The 24,253-nt window shown below is 45.2% G+C and overlaps 1 long non-coding RNA gene across 1 annotated transcript; it reads left to right on the forward strand.

Moving 5' to 3' along the window:
* Window positions 1–21,097: 21,097 nt before the first annotated feature.
* LOC136502709 (uncharacterized) lies at window positions 21,098–22,908 on the forward strand. Its single transcript, XR_010770667.1, has 4 exons — window positions 21,098–21,447; window positions 21,537–21,566; window positions 21,650–21,683; window positions 21,773–22,908. It is a non-coding gene; the product is annotated as an uncharacterized lncRNA (long non-coding RNA).
* The last annotated feature ends 1,345 nt before the right edge of the window (window positions 22,909–24,253 follow it).

Genomic DNA, 24,253 nt, shown 5'->3' on the forward strand with positions numbered 1-24,253 from the left:
TCATTCATATGCAGTGTAATACTTGAAAGTAAATCTAGTTGCTTGTCAAGTTTGATCCAAGGTTAAGCTTCTTCACTCGCTTTTCAGCAGTTATCTTAACCATGTTAGACAAGTCCTATATGCATTACCAAATATTAAACACGTTGTATTTTACAATGCAATGCAAGGGACAACACAAGCTCATTTTCTAGTAAAGTTACTAAAATCAAGAACATTGAGCTCATTCCACAATCGATAAAAAGTCGTCTCATCTAGTGGTTTAGTGAAGATATCTGCCAATTGATCATCGGTCTTTACACCTTCTAATGAAATATCATTATTTGCAACATGATCTCTAAGAAAGTGAAAGCGGATATCTATGTGTTTGGTGCGAGAGTGTTGAACCAGATTATTTGCAAGTTTTACCGCACTTTCATTATCGCACAAAAGATGTATTTATTCTAGAACTACACCATAGTCTAGCAAAGTTTGTTTCATATAAAGTATTTGTGCACAACAAGCACCCGTAGCAATGTATTCCGCTTTGGCGGTGGACAAAGCCACACTATTTTATTTCTTGGAGGACCAAGACATAAGTGATCTACCAAGCAAATGGCACCCTCCGGATATGTTTTTTTTATCAACTTTGCAACCGGCATAATCCAAATCAAAATAGCCAACTAATTCAAATATAGCTCCTTTGGGATACCAATGGCCAATGCTTGGTGTGTGCTTAAGATACCTAAGGATTCTTTTAATGGTAATCAAATGAGTTTCCTTAGGATTAGCTTGAAATCTAGCACACATACGCACACTAAATATGATGTCGGTCCTAGATGCGGTTAAATATAACAAGCTATCAATCATAGAGCGGTAGAGAGTTTGATCAATCGTGTTACCTCCCTCATCTAGGTCAAGATGTCTATTAGTTGGCATTGGTGTCTTGATTGGCTTATATTCATCCATCTTGAATCTCTTGAGAAGATCATTTGTATATTTCTCTTGAGAGATGAAAATTCCTTCTCTCATTTGCTTGACTTGAAAACTAAGAAAGAATGTAAGCTCTCTAATCATTGACATCTCGAACTCCTTCGACATCAATTCACCAAACTCTTTGCAAGAATCTTCATTTGATGATCCAAAGATGATATCATCAACATACACTTGATAAATGAAGATATGCCCATCAAGCTTCTTAGTGAATAGTGTGGTGTCGACCTTCCCAATGGTGAAGCCCTTCTCAATGAGGAAGTCCCGAAGGCGCTCATACCAAGTTCTTGGGGCTTGCTTAAGCCCATATAATGCCTTGGACAACCTATAAACATGATTAGGATATCTAGGGTCTTCAAACACAGGAGGTTGATCAACATAGACTAGTTCATTAATAAAGCCATTTAAAATACACTTTTCACATCCATTTGATATAGTTTCATTTTATAATATGATGCATATGCAAGGAGGATACGGATGGCTTCTAGTCTTGCAACCGGTGCAAAGGTCTCTCCAAAATTCAAATCTTCAACTTGAGAGAACCCCTTTGCAACTAGTCTTGCCTTGTTCCTCACAACAACACCTTGATCATCTTGCTTGTTGCGGAACATCCACTTTGTTCTAATGACTCTTGCACCTTATGGCCGCTCTTTAAGAGTCCAAACTTCATTGCGAGTGAAGTTCAACTCTTCAAGCATGGCATTTATCTAATCCAGATCTTGAAGAGCTTCTTCTACCTTAATAGGCTCAAAACAAGAGACAAAAGAGTGATGTTCAATAAACGAAGCAAGCTTTTGAGAGCGAGTCATTACTCCCTTTGATGGACTCCCTATGATGAGATATTATGGATGAGCTTGTAGCAGAGGTGAATTTCTTCTATCAACCACTTGAAGGGGAGGTTGTGGAGTATCAACATCATGTGCTTATGTCACCATTTGCTCATGGGAGACTTGAGTGTCTTCATTTTCTACTCTCCTATCTTTTTCATCATCTTGTGACACACTTGATGAAGAAGGTGAATTTATCACTTGTACATCATCTTCATCATCATTAGGCTTAATGTCTCCAACCAGAATATTCTTCATGGCCTTCCTTAACGGTTTATCACCTACATCATCAAGATTCTCATGTGCTCTTTGGGAGCCATAGATTCATCAAATTCCACATTATATGTTTCTTCAACCAAGCCGGTGGCATGATTAAATACTCTATATGTTTTGGACTTTAATGAATAACCAACAAGAAAACCAATATCACAACGTCTTTGAAACTTCTCTAGGTGTTGCCGCTTTTTATAGATGTAGCATTTGCAACCAAACACCATAAAGAAGGAGACGTCCGGCTTCTTCCCATTGAGCAACTCATAAGGTGTCTTGCCAAGAAATTTTTCAAGGAATAGGCCGTTGGATGCATAGCATGTGGTGTTGATAGCTTTCGCCCATAGAGCTTCGGGAGTGTTGTACTCATCAAGCATTGTTCTTGCTAGTATGATCAATGTCCAGTTCTTTCTCTCAACTACACCATTTTGTTGAGAAATATATGTTGCGTAAACCTCATGCTTGATCCCAACTTCATCACAATAGGCTTCTATATTTGTGTTGTCAAATTCTTTCCCATTATCGCTTCTAATATTCTTGAGCTTCACTTCAAACTCATTTTGTGCTCTCTTGGCAAACTTCTTGAAGCATGATACAACTTTGGATTTGTCATGAAGGAAGAATACCCATGTGTATCTTGAATAGTCATCAACAATTACAAGACAATAAAGATTTTCTCCCAAACTCTTATATGTTGTTGGTCCAAATAAGTCCATATGAAGGAGTTCTAGCACTCTTGTGGTTGATATGAAAGCTTTTGTTGGATGAGTATTTGCAACTTGCTTGCCAACTTGACATGCACTACAAAGCTTGTTCTTCTCAAACTTCACATCCTTCAACCCTCTCACCAAATCATTTTTCATTAGCTTTTTGAGTGAGCTCATCCCAACATGAGCAAGTCTTCTATGCCATAGTCACCCAAGTGTTGTTTTGGTGAATAGGCATGCCTTTAACTTAGCATCTTCAGAGGTGAAATCCACTAAATATAGGTTGTTTTATCTAAATCCTTTGAATATCACTTGATTATCATCCTTCTTAGATACAACAACTTCTTTCTCGGTAAGCATTGGAAGCCAAGATCACACAATTGTCCAACGGATAGCAAGTTAAAGCTCAATGAAGCAACATATAGCACATTTGAGATAGAACGATCATTTGATATTGCCACTTTGCCTAATCCTTTAACCTTGCTCTTTGAATTATCTCCAAATGTGATTCTTTCTTATCCATCTACTTCTTCATCTAGTGAGGTGAACATATGAGAATCATCGGTCATATGTTGTGTGCAACCACTATCAATAACCCAAGGACTTTCACCGGTCTTGTAGTTCACCTACACATGAGAGATCAACCTTTAGGAACCCAAACTTGTTGAGGCCCTTCACCTTCTCAACAAGTGACTTTGCTACCCATATTTTTTTAGACCTATTCTTGTTGGGAGATCCTAAGAACATGACTTTCATCTTTCCACTAGAATCCTTTCTAAGCATGTAGTGAGCATTGAAGGCAAAAGGTCTAGCATGCTTGGGCAAGGGTTGTGGTGGTGGAGTTTGGCACTCATGGACAAAGTGGCCTTCTTGTCCACACTTAAAACACTTCTTTGTCTTTGGCTTTTGTTGTTGTTGTTGAGTTTGAGCCTTCTTCTCTTTATTTGCCATGTACCCAATGCCACTTCTATCCATCTTCATGACGATATTCATTAGTAGCTCACTTTGAAGATGCTTGCCTCTTGTGAACTTGCTCAATCCAATCTTGAGGTGCTCTTTCTCCAACTTGAGCTTTTTGTTCTCTTCCTTGAGTGCATCATTATTTTTCTCTTCCTTGAGCTTCTTATTCTCTTCTTTGAGCTTCTCATTCTCAAGATACAAATCACCATCATGATAAAAAATTTCTAGTACTATAGTGTTGGTGGTTTTGAGCTCTTTAAGATCTTTCTTGAGCTTTTCATTGTCATTCTTGAGCTTGACATACTCATTATAATTATCGATCTCAACCACTTGCTTGCCCTTGCTACTAGAACTTTGCTCAATGCTCTCAATGATCAAATCATCACATGATGTAGCTATATCAATCTTAACAACATCGTTAGTAGTATCATGTGGCTCATTGGATAAAAATTCTTCAGCAATGACAAGATTATCATGATTAATCTTAAGATTGATACATTCATCTTTTAGCATATTATGGCTAGTGATGAGCTCATTGTGTATCCTCTTAAGTTTATCATGTTTATCTTTAAGCTCTTTCTTAGAAAATTTGAGCTCCTTGAGTTTGGATGACATAGCATCATTTGCTTCTCTAAGCTCAACACTAGCCTTTTTGGCTATATCACATTTAGCTAAAAGAGAACCATTCTTAGCTTCTAGCTTGTCATTCTTAGTTCTAGTCTTTCTAATGATCTTGGTATATTGATTTAGCAATTTAACAAGATATCATATGAAGGTGTTTCATATTCATCATCATCACTATCACTATCATCATTATTAGCATGATCATCACCACTACTATCATCATCATTTGATACCTTGCGTTCACCTTTGGCCATAAGGCATAGGTGTGTAGAGGATAATGGAGGTGGTGTCGGTGAAGATGATGAAGAGTCAATCACAATGGCGGTCACCTTCTCATTATCATTATCATCATCGGATGAGCAACTTGATGAATCAATGTCCGTGAGCCAATCACCGACGATGTATGCCTTTCCATTCTTCTTCTTCTTGTGGAAGTCCTTCTTGCCATCTTTCTTCTTGTATGGCTTATTTTTCTTCTTCTCATCTTTATTTTAATTGCTTGAGTCATCTTTCTTGCCCTTGTACTTGTTCTTCTTGGGCTTGGTACATTGATGTGCTAGATGACCAAGTTCTTCATAATTGTAGCAATCCATCTCCGAGATTGGCTTCCTTCTTGTGCTAGTGAAGAACTTCTTTTTCTTGCCATCAAACTTGATGCCACTCTTGTTAAGCTTCTTTAGCATCTTGGTGGTTCTTCTCACCATGAGAGCAAGACTTGCATCATCAATTTCATCATCACTTGAGCTCTCATACTCAAGCCTTGCTTTTCCCTTCTCTTGGCTAGCTTTGAATGCTAAGTCCTTGTCTTTCTTCTTAGTAGAGGATGAACCATCTTGTGGTGTGATGTGCATGTACATCTCATGAGCATTGATCTTTCCCAAGATTTGTGTTGGTGTAGCGGTGGAAAGATTACCTTGACGAAGCACAGTCATAATATGCCCATATTTGTCAATGGAGAGGACACTCAAGATTTTTCTTACAACATCGGATGGTTGCATTTGAGTGAGTCCAAGCCCATTGACTTCCTCTACAAGAACATTCAAGCATGAGTACATTTTATTAGCACTCTCTTTAGAAAGCATTCCAAATGAATTTAGCTTTTTCATGACAAGATGATAGCGTTCTTCACGCTCGCTCTTAGTTCCCTCATGGAGCGCACAAATGTCTGACCATAGTGCATGGGCGTCCTTGTGGTTCCTCACCCGATTAAACACATATTTACAAAGCCCTCTAAATATGGTGTTTCTAGCCTTTGCATTCCATTTTTCGTAATTCATCTCATCGCCTTGTAGGTGTGTGGCATCCCAAGGTTTTGGGAAATCTTGTGAGGCAGCTCTAAGTATTCCAACATCTAGAGGTTCTAAATACGTCTCCATGCAGATTTTCCAATATGGAAAATCATCCCCCTCAAAGATAGGAGGAGGTCCATCCCCGTGAGACATCTTTCTCTAGGGGGTTAAGCTTAAATACGTGAGCACGAGGCTCCAATGCCAATTGAAAGGATTAAGATGCCCAAGAGGGGGGTGAATTGGGCTAATTCTAAATTTCTTTGCAATAATTAAACTCTACGGTTAGCCCAACTTTACCCCTTGTGCCTAGAAAGTGTTTCTAATGTTCTACAACACAAAAAGTCTTGCAACCTAAGTTCCAATCCTACTCTAGTACGACAATTCAATGAATGTAAAGACAAGAATTGAATTGCTCAAAGTAAATGCTCAAAGTAAAGAGAGAAGGAGGAACATGGCGATGTTTTGCTGAGGTATCGGAGAGTCACCGCTCCCCACTAGTCCTTGTTGGAGCACCCACGCAAGGGTATAGCTCCCCCTTGATCTACGCAAGGATCAAATGCTCTCTATGGGTTGATTCTTTGACACTTCGTCGCGGTGAATCACTCACAACCGCTCACAACTTGAGTTAGGTCATCCACAAGCTCCGCCAGATGATCACCAAGCTCCCAATCACCACCAAGCCATCTAGGTGATGGCGATCACCAAGAGTAACAAGCACAATCTCTCACTTGACCACGACAAGCGTAATAAGAAGGATGGATGCACACTTTGCTACTCTTGCTTTCACTAATGAGGGCTCTCTTTTGGATTCTCAAATCTCAATCACCTCACTAGGACCTTGCTCTTCTTGGCACTCTCAAGGGTGTTTCTCAACTATTGGAATGAGCAAAAAGTACCCTAGTTATGGAGGAAGTATTTATACACCCATGTTCAAAATAAACCGTTATGTGCCTCTATAGGGTGACCAGACGCTCTGGTCAAGTTGACCAGATGCTCCGATTAATTCTCCTCGAAACCCAGTGTTTAAGTTATGACCAGACGCTGGACAGCGTCCGGTCAGCACTAACTGGACGCGTTCGGTCATGATTTCCCTCTCTGGAACCTCACTGGAGTCAATCGGACGTGGCACCAAGCATCCGGTCACTTACCTCACAGCATCCGGTCACACCAGACGATTTCACCTTGATCAAATGAACTGACCAGACCCTGTGCCAGCGTTCGGTCACACCGAAACTAGCATTTGGTCAGTATTTGACCCTCCATTCACTTCCAACTCATAATCATATGTGAATGAAGTTTGCTCTAATTGATCTAAGGGCTTTTCAGGAGCTACCTAGTGCTAGATTTGACAAGTGTGCACCATACCTAACCCACTAGACTCACCTAGGTCAAGCTACCCGTCCATACCCCCCTTTATAGTATGACCAAAGAAAAAACAAAGTCCTAAACTACTCTAAGTGTCTCTTCAACTTCAAACAACACTTAGAACTAGTCCATCCTTAACCTTGTCGTCCATCCTTTGAAAACCAAAATGATTTCTATCGTAGGCGCATGATAATCATGATTGCCCAATCAATCTCCATTACCGTGACCTAACTTAATTGCATCTGCAAAACACACGGTAGTCACAGTAATCATGCATTGTCATTAATCACCGAAACCCAACTAGGGATCTAGATGCTTTCAGGTAAGACACTCAAGTCAATCGAAATACCGAGGATTGTACCCTGCACACCTGTAGGACAATACTGTTAGGCCACGCCAGAAGGGTACTTTGTAGACTTCAGGACATGTCATAACATAAACAGTGTTGTAGGCACCAACATTTGTCCTACAGTATAGTAGGCCCTGACATTTGCCATACTAGAAGAACACGATGAAGCATGCCATATGCATCTAGGCGTCAACAGTATTGTGGGCGCCGAGAAACTATCTTGTACCCGATGGCATGGATAATAACATTAGGGAACACTCTCTTTCTCTCTCTCATTCTAAACTTATAAGACCATCCCCTTCACCTATAAAAGGGGATGCGCTCTCTCCCAACAAAGGACGGTCATTCTGACTCTCTCTCTCTCTCTCTCTGCTAGCTTTGGACATTCTGAGCACTCGAATAGCTTCATGGCTCTAGAACTCTAAAGCTACATAGAGCATACGTTCCAATACTTAGCGCACATAGGAGCTCTCGTCACTCTCAACCCTTTAGTCTAGGGTCCGACCGAACCACTAACACCCCCATCTTATTCCCACTAGTTTGTAACCCCACAGCAAACTTCGAGCACCTAGGCTTAGGAATAAAGTCACCGACCGACTCAAACTGGACATAGGGCACATTGCCTAAACCAGTATAAACCCTGTGTCATTGAGTGCTAGGCCACATCCAATCACAATGTATGGTAAAACGACAAATATTTACTTGTTGTTCACTTTTTGCACCGACAGTTGGCACCATCCGTGGGGAAGACGCCGTACGTTCACGCTTTTGGTTATCGGATGGCCCACCTTTCTGCCATCTTCATTGTGACGGGCTCAAGCGATACAACTCGCTTTAGCTCGCTGGAGTTTCTCACACTCCCACCTATTGGGATGTCGGTTCCTCCTGTGTTCGAGCCATCCTAGACCTTCCTCTTCGGAAGCCTAGACTTTGTCGCCGACTAGCTCGGCGTGCTTCACCTTCACGATAAGGCACTTGTCCCAGCACCGGTCGGAGGAGGAGGCACCCTCTGTCAGCTCCAGGACATTCAGCGACCTTAATGGTGAGACACCTGTGCTTCGCTTTGAGCCCACGCTAAGCTCAAACCCCACTGTGAGTAACATACATATTGTTCTTTACTCGCTATTTAATATCTTCTGCTGACTCTCCGAAGGGACCCCATTGTCCCCACCACGACCGCCATGCAACCGGATCCCCTATGGCCTTGCGTCCCCCATGGACGCATACGCGTGGGGCTCCAAAAGATGCTAACACTGCCCCCTCTCACATCCGAATTCATAGGGATGGCGGGCTACGCTACCTCCTCTTTCCATGACCTCATGGATGACGAGGTTGAAAGCAATGGCCCTAGCATCAGCAATGTCATAGCACCTAACCACCCTCTGTCCCAAGAGTACGCTATGGTGGATGCTCCGAGATAGCCACCGGTGGTAGCAGAGTCCCTACAGACTCACACCCCTCTGGACCCTTGTGTGGAGGCCCTCGTGCGTGTGCAGGAGCACAGCGAGGAGCTATGACAAAGGTGATAGAGCCAGGCGCCACCTGTGCTGACACACTCAGTGCAGCATGCTACATCGCGTGCGCGTAACCCGGTGATCGGCGCCTAGGGTCACGCCCGCTAGGTCCAGTGCAACATCATTGACGGGGGGGGGGACAATCCCCCACAGTTCACTCGGACTAGCCAGAACATCACCGCTGCGGTGATGCTTCTACGCGGCCTTCTAGAGCCTGTCGACCCCTAAGAGCAGGCGATCCACTGGAACCTCTAGGCGCTGGGGGAAACTGCCGCCATTCAACGAGTGGAAAGCTATGTGTCGTGACACCGACATGCAGCTTCTCTCCCTACTGAGGGAATGGGGGCTCACCAGTCAAATTGCTCCATCCGATCACCACTATAGTCGCCGACCATGGAACAGGAGGACGCAGCTACACCATGGCCTAACCTGCTGCTCACTCCACACCAATTGCCTATGCATGAACGGCTTGGGCTGAACTAAGATGCTCGTAGCATCATCAACAATCGGTGTCCAGCCTGGCATGATGATGACATCCATCAAGGGGTGGTGATAGCAGGCGGCATGGGACTCGGCTGAACCATCGAGGGGAGCGGGGAAACACACCCTAGCCATGGTTGCCAACCAGACGACTGAGGTCCCAGCCTAGATGGCTTGGGACCATGGGCCTTTGGCCATCGCATCCAGTGAGCGCTGTTCCCACAGTGCTTCTGACCACCTACCAACATCGCCAAATACACCGAGGAAACGAATCCCGGTATATGTCTCAAAGACTTACGGCTTGCCTATCAAGCTAGAGGAGTGGATGATGACCACTTCATCATTCAATACCTCCCCATCTACGTGGGGGAGCATGTTCGAGCATGTCTCGAATTCCTCCCACCTGACAGCATCTGTGACTGGGCGGATCTCAAGAGGATCTTCATCGGGAATTTCTAGGGGACGTATGTCTGCCCTAGGAATTCCTGGGACCTTAAGAGCTGCCAGTAGGAGCCTAATGAGTCCCTGCAGGATTACACCCATAGGTTCTTGAAATGATGCAACTCCCTTCTTGATGTCATTGACGTGGACGTCATCAATGCATTCCTTTCTGAGACAACCTGTGAGTCCTTGATCCATAAACTCGGCTGTTTGAAGCTCCGGACCACCCGTGACCTGCTTGATGTCGCCACGAACCACGTCTCCGATGAGGTGGTGGTTGGAGCGGTCTTTAGTGGATGCTCGGACAAGGGCAAGGCCAAGCGTGAGGACCAAGATGAGGGCCCCTCCATGCAAAGGGGCAAAAAGAATAAGAAGGATTGCCACCGATCGGCCAACTCCGCTTTGGTCGCCGCGGTCGATCATGCAGGCAAGCAGCCTCAGTAGGGCTAGCCTGACCACTTCGACAAGCTCATGGAGAGCCTATGCACCAACCACGCCAACCCCATCAATCACCTCTACAAGAACTACGAACTCCTCAAGCGCTTTTTGTGATAGGCCTACGGACCAAGAGAAGGAAAGGGCAAGGAGGCAGTAGCCAAGAAAGGAGGCACGACGAGCAAGGATGGCAATGGCTTTCCCAATCCTGAGGAATGCTTCATGATCTTTAGAGGATCTGATGCCATCTACTCCAAGCGCCAGCACAAAGTGCGTTATGGAGAGGCATGCGTCGCTAAAACGGTCGTCCCTCCTTCCTTAGCTAGTCAGAATCTCCGATCACTTTTGATCAGAGGGACCATCCTTCCCATATCGCTAGACTGGGTCGCTACCTACTCATCATCGACCCTCCTCACCAAGGTGCTGATGGATGGAGGCAGCGGCCTCAACATCCTCTACGTCGACCACCTCGATGCCATGTGCATCCCCCGGTCGGAGCTCCGCCTAGTGAGCTCTCCCTTCCATGGTGTAATCCTAGGAACACAGGCATACCTGCTCGAGCAGATCGACCTACCCATCACATTTGGTGACCGAGCCAACTTCCGCTCAGAGGTCCTCACCTTCGAGGTGGTGGACTTCCTAGGATCCTACCATGCCATCTTGGAGCGGCCATGCTACGCCAAGTTCTTAGCTATGGCAGAACCTCCTAAGTTATAGGGCCCACATGCACCTGTCACTGTCCGACGACCTTTGACATTTATGCATATGTTTCCATTAACTTAAAAAGACTGTCGGGTGTCCTCGGGGAACCCCGAATCATCCACGATTTCCGAGCAGGATCACGTTACAGAGTCATTGCAGTATTACAACATTTATTCAAATATATGCATCAGAGTAAAAACAGCGGAAGTCTTACAATAACATAATTTACAAAACAGTAGTTTCAAACCTCGCAACTAGGTTCGATGTTTATTACAAAACGAAATAGTGGAGTGGCATTATAATATAATACAAAACACACAAGGAGATTGCCCTGCCCAAGGGCCACACATTTACTTCTCATTGTCATCACAAGGTACAACTGTCATGCAGCATGATCCAAAACAGATCTGCTCATGAGGCTCACCTGCAACAAGGGTCAACGAACCCTGAGTACAAAAGTACTCAACAAGACTTAACCGAAATAAAACTGATAGAACTCAGGAATGCAGGTTCAGGGATTCAAGGTATGGTTTTAGCAATGATCGAAGTTATTTCGCGTAAAAGCTCTTTTAACAAAGTTCTTTATTTCAACAATTTAAACTTCATAAAATCATATACAAAGATGACACGATCCGTAATGAGATCATGAAACTTCATATCCAACACCTTCATCAACCATTCTCAAGTTCTAGTTATTAATACTACGATGATGAACAGTGAGTTGAGTCTCCATAACCGAGGAGCAACGACGATTCGAACCGATTAAACCCAGCTGGGGATTCTAGACTACACGACATATGTAGGTCCCCGACCTACATATACCAACCTACCCTCAGATCCTCTAAAATAAGAACGGGTCCGCGCCACCCGAGAATACAGTACTCCACCATTCCAGCCCATGGCCACGTGGGTACACGCTATTCCCGCCATCTCTCCACTCCCAGTGCGCGAGTAGCCATTCTCGTAATAGAATCGCCAAGTTCAGGCTTACCGGAGTATGTGGTTAGTACTACAAATTCTCATCTCATGCAATTCAACAACGGACGTGCCTTAATCGACATAGGCGGAAAGAACCCGCTCACAAGACCTCCATGTCTTGTGGCTCACACACACCGAGTCCGCCCGGTCTAGATTTATTACTCCACATTCCCATATCACATGCTAACATAATTAACCGATGTTCCATTTAAAACTTGCAGGTGGCAGGTAATCACCCGACTTTCATCGTTCTACGCATAGCTAAGCAAAACTAGGCATATACGAGTTTAAAAACTGGTAATATGGTAAATATGGAATAACAAGGATGGTAATGCACCAATTAGGCTCGTACTTAACTCCTAATCACTTAATGCAGTAACGGAAAGCAAAAGCAAAATTAATTTGTAAAACACAAGGTAGGGTTGTATGCATCCGGGGCTTGCCTTCGTTGACGGAAAAGTCTGGTTCCTGCGATGTCACACAAGTATTCGATCCGACCTCAACAGACGGATTAACCTCCTCAATAGCTTGATTAACTACCACGTGTTCACCTTCGTTCACTACACGTAATAACAATGCCATATTTAACACGATGCGGAATACGAAATATGATGCTCGATGAGGGATGAAAAATTAATAATTTGAATACAACTTTCCTTCGCGGTACAGTTGCAAGTCAAACAAACTAATTCTTTTTCGTAAACACATACATCAACTGCCAAGGATCATTAACAACAAATGACCCAAGGTCATCACTCAATCCAAAATTCCAAACAAAACCTAAATCACTAAAGGTTACTATTTGCTTCTATGAATTAATTATTTAATTCAAAATTATGAAATAAATCAACTTATTCTAATTGAGCCCAAAATTTTAGTACATGTTCATTACATGTTAACTAAGTGGCAAAACAAATTTCATAATTTTTGGATAAATAAATAAGCCTAGAAAAAATCCTGGAAATCCATTTATGAATAAATTGAGCAATTTTTATCACATTTAAAACTTACTGAAAAACACTATTTCATATTTTTATTAAATACTATACATCTCAGAGAAGTCACACAAAAATTTTCATAATTTTTGGAGCTCTAAATAAATCTACACAAAAATAACAAAAACAGACACTATTCATTCAAATCTGAAAATAGAAAAATCTATTTGAACGCTGAGTCACTGACATCGGACCCCACCTGCCATCTTCTACCTCCCGCGTGTTGACTACGACGATGACGGCGCTGACCGGCGCAAACTCACCGACGGTGAGATCACCGGCGACGACCAACGTACCAAAATGATCACCAAGTCTAGGCGCATCAATTTATGGCACTAACGCGACCAATTACGGACTGAACCGAGCACTACGTCGACCATGGCGGCCACGACGGCGCTGCTGCACTACGCCGGCGATGGGAGACCTGTAAAGCTTAAACGGATGGCTCAGGAAGCACCAGCAGCTCACCCCGAACGCGTTGAAGCAAGGAGCGAGGTCGGAGAAGCAACGGAGAGGCGTGACGACGATCACGGTGATCACGGCGGAGCAAAACGTCGTCGGCGATGGTGTACCGGCGACTGCAGTGGTCAAAATAAACAACCAACTATGGAGTAAGCACCACAGTATCAAGACGAAACAGAATCAGCCAAAACCAGGGACGAAGATGCACCGTGGAGCTCTGGCCGCGGCGAATCGCGCTCGGCGGAGGAGTTGCCGGCCGCGAGGAAGAAGACGATGCAACTCGAGTTCCTGACTTAGACTAGCTGAATTGGTGGGTTGGCTGTATGCGCAAGGATACGACAGAGCTGGAGCACGCTTTGCCGAGACGACAACGGCGCTAAGTCGACGGCGAGAGCTCGACGGAGCTGCGGCGGTGGCGACGGGAAAAACAGAGGAAGAAGAAAAACGACGACGACGGCGCCTCGGTTCAAATAACACGACTCAGAAGCTCAAGAAAGCTGCGCTGTGGCCTTCACCGCGCCAGCGCGACGCCAAAGATGGCCACGACCGCGCCTGGAAGCAAACCGAAGATCGCCGGCCATGTAGCTTCGGCGGTGGACACTGTTCATCCAAATTACAGAATTGCCATTCGCCAAAATTCACCAATTACTCTCAAATTTTCATAGCAACTCAAAAATCTCCAAAAACAAAAGTTGTTCAAAATCAAAAGTTCTACAACTTTGCTTTTATATCCATCTTCTAATTCGGTCTAGATTTTGAAATGATCTTTTAAATTCAAATAGGGGATATTTAACGAATTACGCCTTTTTGAATTACTCAAAATTTTTCTAAACAACTTGAAAAACTCCAAAAATAAACTTTGCTTAACTTGCCAAGCTCTACACTTTTGCTTTTGGGATCAACCCCAAAATATGCTTAGATTTTGAAATGGATTTTCAGGGTAGGATTTAAATGCTGAAAATCGGGGTTTTCTCGAAAAATTCAAAAATCCAAACAAACTTTAAATTTAAGTCAAACAATACAATTCAACACATACCACATGAATATAAACTCGTTTTAGTGTATGCATCTCAAAGTTTTCACCAAATGCCAAATGCTTTGCCATGCATATGATGATATGTCAGGTTTTAGTATTTTAAACACCCGAGGTGTTACATTAGCGGTCCCCAACTACACCTACCTCAAGTTGAAGATGCCAGGACCAAACAACATCATCACTGTGGGTAGCACCTTTTTGCATGCCTACATGTGTGACCGCTAGCATTACGAGCTCACCACTACCGTCATCAACTCATCCGAGCTCCCTCAGCTTAGAAATTCATCGACTCTGGCGGTCCTAGACTGCAACAAGCCAACCTCCTCGACTGCCTTCTGCCCAATCAAGGAAACTAAGGCGGTGGGGATCAACCCCACCGACCCAACCAAGACGATATGGATCAGGGCCAAGCTCCCAATCAAATAGGAATGTGAGCTCACTGGCTTTCTATGCGCCAATCATGATGTCTTCGTATGGAAACCTTCTGACATGTTAGGCACGCCGTGGGAGGTCACCGAGCATGCATTACACCTCGTCTTGGGTTCAAAGCTCGCCAAGCAACGACTGCGTCACATTGACGACGAGAGGTGTAGGGCCATAGGCGAGGAGGTCGCCAAACTCCTAGCGGCTGGATTCATCAAGGAGGTATACCACTCTGACTGGCTTGTCAATCATGTTCTTGTTAAAAAGAAGACTGGGAAATAGAGTATGTGCGTTGATTATACTGGCCTCAACAAAGCATATTCGAAGGACCATTTTCCTTTGCCACGCATAGACCAGATAGTCGACTCCACCATAGGATGTGAAATCCTCTCCTTTCTGGATGTCTACTCAGGCTATCACTAGATCATGATGAAAGAGTCCGACCAGCTCGCAATGTCATTCATCACCCTCATATGGTTTGTACTGCTATGTAACCATGCCTTTTGGTCTGAAGAACACTGGCGCCACCTATCAACAGTGCACGCAGCAATGCTTCGCTAACCAAATCGACCCGCTCGACTAGCCTGACCAAGTCGAGTGGCCAAAACCAACAATCGATGTCTATGTTGATGACATAGTGGTCAAAACGGCTCAAGCTTATGACCTGATCATGAACTTGGCCGCAACATTCAAGAACCTCCGAAGGTTAAATATCAAATTGAATCCCGAAAAATATGTTTTTGGGGTTCCAAAGGGGAAGCTACTTGGATACATCGTGTCCAAACATGGTATCAAGGCCAACCCCAAAAATCATGACCATCTCCAACATGGGCCCTATACGTAATGTCAAGGGTGTACAAAGGCTCACCGACTGTTTGGCCACCCTGAGCCAGTTCATCTCCTGGCTAGGCGAGCGGGGGATGCCTCTCTACAAGCTTCTTAAAAAGACAAACATGTTCATCTGGACTGAGGAAGCACAGTAGGCTTTAGAGAGCCTCAAAGCATCACTGACGTTGGTCCCAATCCTTGTCACTCCCGAATGGGGAGAACCTCTCCTTCTCTATGCCATGGCAAGCAACCACATGGTGAGCGCCGCCCTAGTCATCGAAAGGGTGGAGCTGGGACACCACGTTAAGGTCCAACGACCCATATACTTTGTTGGTGAGGTACTCACCAATGGCAAGGTACGGTACCCCTAGGTACAGAAACTTCTATACGCCGTGCTAATGGCGACCTGAAACCTCCAACAGTACTTCACCAAGCACAAAGTCATGGTCGTCACTTCATTCCCGCTGGGAGACATCATCCACAACCGCGACGTCATGGGACAAATCTCCAAGTGGGCACTCGAACTAATGGGCCATGACATCAGGTATATCCCACTCACCACTATTAAGTCTCAGGCTCTCATGGACTTTGTCGCTGAATGGACGGAGGTCCAGCTCCCAACCCTAGACGTCACCCACGAATACTGGACGATGTACTTCGACAGATCGGTGATGGCGCTCGGCTCGGGGGCTGGAGTGGTTCTAATCTCCCTAGATGGGAGCAGGTTCCGCTATGTGATCTGTCTCCACTTTTTGGCCTCAAACAACACCACGGAATACGAGGCCCTCATCAACGGACTACGCATCACCATCAAGCTCGGCGCTACGCGGTTGTACATCTATGGCGACTCAAAGTTGGTCGTTGACCAAGTCATGAAGGAGTCCTCTTGCAAAAGCCCCCTCATGGCAGCATACTGCCAGGAGGTGTGTAAGCTCGAGGACAAATTCTAGGGGATCGAACTACATCATATCCCTCGAAAGCACAACGATGCCACCAATTTTCTCACAAAATTGGCTGCCAAGCGGGTTCCGTCTGTAGATGGGGTCTTCATCAATGACCTTCACATGCTGTCTGCCCGCGTCCTGGAAGGTCCGATCCAGACACACCCCGACACCAACCAAGCACTCGGGGGCTCCGACCTCAGCGCCTCCTTGATGACGTAGCCCGCCGATGTCGCCATGGTAGCACTCGGTCAAGCCGACTAGAGAGCACCCCTACTCACCTATCTCCTCGAGGAGATTCTCCCACTCGAAAGGACTAAAGCATGACGAATCACTCGATGCGCCAAGACATTAGTCGCATTCGGTAACAAACTTTACAAGCGAAGTCCAGTCGCGGCGGCGGGGAAGCTCCAGCGCACCACAAGCCTAGTCGCATTTCGCTCCAGCCGCGGCGGCAACACGCGTCGTGGTGTTAGCGTCAGGACTGGGGTCGGCGGCGGCGAATTTGCGGGTTGTGTTTTTTCGGGTGCGTTGAGCTGGAAGGGTGAGCGCGTAGAAAATAAAGAAAGGTAGAGAGTTTTCTATAAATGTACATTGGATTTAAGGTTAAATAAATGGGTATGGACCTGTCGTGAACAATTTTAAAAGTTTATGGAACCAAAAATACAGTTTCAAAGTTGATGAACCTAAATGACACCCCCACGAAAGTTAATAGACCTTTGGTGTATTTTACTCTTTTTTATTTATTAGAGATTAGTGCCTTGTTCACTTGGCGGATAAGTCATGACTGAAAGTACTGTTAGCTGATTTGTTGTGAGAGAAAAATATTATTCATTGATTGAAAAAGTACGACTTATAAACCAAGCAAACAGGGCGCGGATCAGAAAGTCTCAGACAGGCAGGATGCATTGCAAACTTAATCCGCCACGTAAAATATTGTATTGGGCCTTCTTATCACTCGGGTAAAATTTTAACCCTGTCATATGGAATCTTTGATATTAATTAGAAGTATTAAACATAGGTTAATTATAAAACTAATTACACTGATCAAGGCTAATTTGCAAGATGAATTTATTAAGTCTAATTAGTCCATGATTTAACAATATGGTGCTAAAGTAAAGATTTACTAATTATGGATTAATTAAGCTTAATAAATTTGTCTTGCTAATTTGTCTATTTCTGTACAATTAGTTTTATAATTCTTTCATATTTAATTCTTCTAGCTAGCATCAAATATCCCATGTGACACGACTAAATTTTAGCCCCTCAATCAAACACAAACTCGAAGCGAAATAAGCGTAGCCTGGTGGAGATGGACGTCTCGTGGAGATTGATATTGTATGGGACGCGGAGACCTTGGATTTTGGACGCAGATTTTGGACTTGGTCGTGCACGTGAAAGGAGTTGGACGAAACCCATCCATATTTTTTTTTGTGTAATAACATATATGTACAATGATTATTTAAAAAATATTTTATAATAACTTGTAAATTTTTAATTTATGCACAGAATAAAAGTAAATTTATGAGTTTTTTTACGATTATATAGTAAAACGCATACTCACTCCGATAAATACAATCACGCAAATCCTACCTCTACGAGCATCTTCGAAGACTGAACCGGTAATTCTCAAGATTGATAAAGTCACCAAACACACCGATAAAGTCATGAGTTATTATATAATAACAACTCATGCAATGGTACAATATTTATCTTATAGTCCTAAATTTTAACTCATGAGCTGGTTGTTTTGTGAAACAACGATCTTTTTTTTCTTTCTCTTTTTTATGTTTCCTTTGTATCAGCAAAAAATTATACGGAGTATGATATTGCCAAGACCTAGCAATACACTTGCCCTGACGGCTCCGGAGTCCACAGCCTGTGGACTGAACCAGTGCGTGCGAACAGTGCGCAGGATGCCGTGTGAAACTGTGAGGGCCTGTCGGAGAAAATGAGCAACAGCCAACAGGTGACCTTCCCGATTTTTTTTTATGTTTAACCTTTTTTAAAAAACAAATTTCGAATCCAACACCATTATTTTTTATTTTTAAATCTAACACTTTTTGACCGCATCAAAGTCCGTGGCGTGGCCAAAACACGCTGCCGCGCCACATGCATCGACGCGGCACGATCTGCCACGTCAGACGACGATTTCTATGTGGAAATCCTTGCCGCGCCACGTGGAAATCGCTCTCCGACGTGGCAGATCGTGTCGCGCCGATGCAGGTTGCGCGGCAGCGTGTTTTTGCCGCGCCACATACTTTGCCACGGCCAAAATGTTAGATTTGAAAATAAAAAAAAAGCAACGGTTTTAGATTTGGAATTTGTTTAAAAAAAGGTAAAAAAAATCACCTTCCCCGGGCAACGCCTTTGTTCTGTTTTCCTGCCCAAACAGTGAGGGAAATGATGAAAACGAAGTTGTCAACCGCAACGAAGACAGTTGTGTTATGTAACTTTCGTGTTTGGTGCAGCAGAGAAATTACATTACATTGATTTTATTGACTCTGCTTTTTTCCCCAGCACTAGAAGCCATCTTCTACACGGACTAGTGTTGACAGGCATGGAGTACCTACAGGCTACAGGTCTTCCGTGAACCTATTCCTACCACTTTGCTATCACGTTTCTGTGATTAGGTATCGTTTGATGATACTCAGGCTGTAGTAGTCAGGTGATGGTAAACTACAGACGAAGCATATTATATCGCTTTGGTATCTCGGTGTTGGGTAGTTATGCGGCATCGATCGCCGGGATTTGATGGAATCCAGACAACCATTCCCGGTCCCGGCGGAGTTGAGCAACTGATCAACGTGGACAGCGACAGCGAGCAAACGAAGGCATTTCACCTCCCCCGGTCTGCCTCCGCTCGGGTTCGGTGTGCCGTTTCTTCTATGCGTGGGCAGCGTGGCCACTAACTTTTGGATGTATACTAAACACGATAACAAAGGCAAGCAAAGCAGAGATGCCGTGCTAGCCACTGAGGCTGACGTTTCTACGAAGAACCATACCATGCAACGCGTCGACGGCCAAATCCGGGGAACAACGGGGAGTGGCCTGGTTTGGTAAAAACCTGGAAAAAGATCTCGAGCCGCAGCAGCAGCACATCGATGCTTTATGTGCTTTTGGACCTTAGGTGCCAGGTCGCGCGCCCACTGCCTTCCACTTTTTCCACGAGATCACCAGCCGCCAGCACGCTCCGAGCAGGCGAGCAGCAAGGCTGCACGCACGCCTGAAGTACTGGGCGCTGCACCGCAAAGCCGTTCTCTGATCGCGTGTCGTCGTTTTCTTTTGGTCCGCAAGCCTCACATCGGGCTGGGCGTTTCCTCGGGGCCTCCCTTGGTTACGCCCTCTGCTGCTCTGCCGTCACGCATGTCCCTTTCACCGGGCGGCGGGATCACTCGATGGCAGAGTGACTCCGCCGCTCCAGCGACCCCAAGCAAGGCAGGCAAGTACCACGCGCTTGCGCCCATTGAAAATTGGCTGGATTCGATGCGTGTGAACGAATCGATTCGGTCTGGAAACTCGCGAGAGGCCCCGTCCGGGGGAGGCGCCACCGCGGCAGCCGGCCACCGGGCGGATTGGCCTGCTCTGCCTCTGCTCGAGGACGAGGACCCTGCCGTGTGCTGTTTATTTCTTGCCGTGCCCATCAGCACATTAACACAGGAGAGAAATATGGCGCCTCCTTTTACACTTGAAAAATCTTTATCATTCAGTCAAGTGCGTGTCCCTGTTCGTCTACTTTCTAGCACTACTTGTTTATATCCATTTGTGCAACGAGCCTGTCCCTGCTTTTTTCTCTGGGTGCGGAGTTATTCCGGGTCGCGTTCGCCCCGGGGGCGCCCGTTCCGGTGACCGTGGGCGAGCGAGGGATCAACGTGGGAGATCCAGGAAGGTACGGCTTGTGATTTCGGTAGAGGCTCTGTTCGGCGTGATTTAGTGATTTATTATTGTTGTGCCTGATTTATAGAACTGATTTATTGTAAGAGAAAAACACTGTGAAAAAGTAAGACTGATTCTGTCTTAGAGTCAAAATCACCCATATATCCGTTCAGCGACGAAAATTAGCAGGCCCAGGACAAGGCACTAATACGTTTACTGAAATAGCCAAAAAGCCCCTGCGTCTCTCATGGCCCGCGACACGTACAACCTCCCCAAGAAAAAAATATTGAGACAGCACGTACCGAGAGTTATCGTTTTTGCTGTCGAATCATTTGGCGCAAGCTGCGAACGCAGAGCTTTGCCTTGGTTGGTTGGTAGAGCCCGCCCTAGATGGCGCCTCCCGGACTAAAGGCCAAAACCAATCCTGCAAAACGAAAAGGGCGTGCCGAGCTGACGCCCGTGCTCGCTCGCTTGGTCTGGTAGTGCACCAGTGCTGCACACAGGCCACAGCCGTCCCGTCGCACGGAAGGGATACTTGCCCGGCTCACGGCCTTCACGCACGAAAAAAATAGCCGATATACGTAGCCAGAGTAACGTATCCAAGACGGAGCTTGGAAAGAGCGATACAGGCATCAAACCCAAAGGGCGTGTTTGTTGCCCGCATAAGGGTAAACCAGGCTCCCGAGATGTAGCCTGCTCATGTTTGGTTCCCTGGCCATTCTCTCGAGCCAGGCTCCGCTCGTGTAAAACCTCCCTCCTGGCCTGGCTCGCGAGGAACGCCCAAATCGGTCGTTTTTCTTCAGCCAGGCTCGCTCCGTGCTCCCGCGAGTTTGCGCGCCTGGCGATTCCGTGCGCGGGGAGATGGCGCGAAGATCCTAGGGTTACCTCCCATGTTCCCGCCATTCACCGCCTATATATCTTCCGTCCCGCCGCCTCCCTCTCTTCTTTTTCTTGTCGCTCCCCGTCTGCGCCGCCGGTAAGCTCCACCTCCTCTTCCTCCTCCCCCGGTGTTCTTGATGGATTCGTGGCCTCCTAATGCCTACTCTCTATCTCGATTTGTTGCAGGTGCCGTGGATTTGCGTCCTCTCGAAGCAGGTGAGTTTTTCTCCTTCTCTTTCTCTATTTTTTCTGTGCGATTTGAAACCCTAGGTCACCATTGTTTGTTGATCTCGCTGCAGGCACACCAGATCTGATTTCTTGGCTGTTATTGCGGTATGGATCTTTGTTCTTAGGTCTCAATTTTTTTCTTGTTTTTTTCAAGTAAAAATCCTATTTTGTGTATGCTAATCCTCTTTTCTTAGCTTGTATGCTTGCAGATCTGAACTCCCTCACCTGCTGGGTTGGGCTTTTGCTGGTGTTGCCTGTTGACGTGGGTATTTTGTATATCTACTCCCCCTCTCGCCTCCCCCCTAATCTGTACCGTGCGATAGTGAGTCCTGCGTTCTTGGATTCGGATGCATGTCCTACTTTGTGAGATTATGAGCAAGTATATGAAGTTGCCATTTTGTCTGAGCTATTGTCCAAGTCTGTGATGATTCCTTTTGTCCTGAGCTATTACCTTAGTCTACGATGATGCCTTTTTCTAAGCTATTGCCATAGTTTGTGATGATGAAAGTCTTATTTTTAGCATGTTCTAGTATATGATGAATCTTTGATCTGAGCTTTTGTCCAAGTCCATGATGATGACATTGTCATTCTGAGCATTTGTCCTTAAATTCCATTGCTAATGAGTCCATTGCCAATGATGTGAACCTTGTGGTTCTGAACTTCATATGGGCACCAGCCTGTGTCTGTGATTTACACAATTTCATTCTGAGCACTTGCTTTATTGCCTGTGATGTTTGTTTTCTTATATCTGAGCACATGTCCATTGCCTGTGATGCTTTATGACTGAACTGAGCACTTGTCCATTGCCTGTGATGTTTTTGAATTGATCTGAGCACATGTTCATTGCCTGTGATGTTTTTTGATTGATCTGAGCACATGCCCATTGCCTGTGATGTTATTCTGATTAATCTGAGCACATGTCCATTGTCTGTGATGTTTTTTTGATTGATCTGAGAACATGTTCAGCTATGGCTTGGTATGTTGTTCATGTTGGGAAGGACCCTGGGGTCTACTCCAGCTGGGCCGAAGCACATGCTCAAGTAGATGGTTTCAAGGGAAACTGCTACAAAAAAATACAAAACAAGAAATGAAGCTTTGCTAGCTTTCTATGGTGATTAACCTGAAAATCCACCTCTCCTCCAACCTGTCAGTGCACCTCTACTAGAAAATGATGAAAATGACAACTTTCGTTTGTGCCACAGTTCATTTATACTTGTAATAGCAGTAGTTATTGCCTTGCTAGTAGGTTTTTTCATTTGGAAATTAATGTAATATCTGATGTTAACTAGTGGGTGGTAATGTTACCACTACATGCAAGAGGTGACTAGAACTTATTGTATGCAGCCAACCAAACAATGATCCATGCATGGGCTTTTTAAATCTGTAAACACATGTATGTAACCAAACACTGTCTCAGCCTAGCCTGGTTCCACAGATGCATGCAACCAAACAACCCTTGTTGCATGCATCTGGCCTGGGCAAATGCAGCCTGGCTGCCTGGAGCTGGCCTGGTTGGGCTGGGAAGGGTACCAAACACGTCCAAAATAAGTAGAGGGCATCCAAACCCAAAATAAATAGCAGGAGACCTAAAATTAGTCTCCAACAGATTATCTATACGAAGCCCTATTTTGGGTAGTCTGAGAGGCACAATCCAAATATAAATATCCTTTCATCTGAAAATTCATTTGTAGAAATAATTCTCTTTTTATCTTATTATTGTTAGAGAAGATGTCGAACGAATCCTTTAGCCGTAACGCTATCCAAAAGTTAAATAAGTCTTGTACTCGCCGATCTTTCGATATTTTGTACCGGTACCAGTTCTGGCTAAGACTGAGCTATGCGGCGGGCTGAGGCGCTGGGCAGCTAATGCTAGATCTGCCTACTATGTATTGTGGGACAGCAGTAGCTTGTAGCCCTGTGCTCTTGTTTTTTTTTCTTTCTATAAAGGCTCGTGTGGGGGTATTAACCCCTATACCCTTACGGCTAGGCTTGGGCCGGCCCAGATTAGAGGGTTCGGTCCACCAAAAGACGACGCACGGCCCGGCCAACCTGTTCGGAGTCCCGCGCAAGGAGTCAAGACAGATTTGACGATCAAGCAAGATCCTGGTCGGTTAGAATAGGAACTCTTATCTGGCCATCTATGGCAATTGTAACTGGCTAGGATTAGTTTCCAGATCCATAACCCTGCCCCCCGGACTATATAAGGCGGGTAGGGGACCCCTCTAAAAAACATCTCTCATTGACATACAGCAATTCAATCAGACGCAGGACGTAGGTATTACGCCTTCTTGGCGGCCGAACCTGGATAAAACCTCGTGTCTGTCTTGCGTCACCATCTTGTTTGTGGCTTGCGCATCTGTCAGCCGACAATCTACTACCTTGGACATACCCCTAGGTAGACTACCGACCATATTTCGTCGACAGTGGCGCGCCAGGTAGGGGGTGTGCGTACTGCTCTCCAAGCAAACAAGATGGTCATCATCTCTGGCTCCATAGCAACGCCGAACGGCCTCACGTTCACCATCGGCCAGATCACCTGGACCACCGGCTTCGACGACTTCATCGCCATGACTACGGAGGAGGCGCGGATTCAATATGCGTCGACCACTGCTTCACCTGCATCGGCTACGGCTCCGACCAGCTTGGATACGGCTCCGACCACGGTGGATACAGCT

The sequence above is a fragment of the Miscanthus floridulus genome, chromosome 1 (genome assembly GCF_019320115.1).
Source record: "Miscanthus floridulus cultivar M001 chromosome 1, ASM1932011v1, whole genome shotgun sequence".
Classification (NCBI taxonomy): Eukaryota; Viridiplantae; Streptophyta; class Magnoliopsida; order Poales; family Poaceae; genus Miscanthus; species Miscanthus floridulus.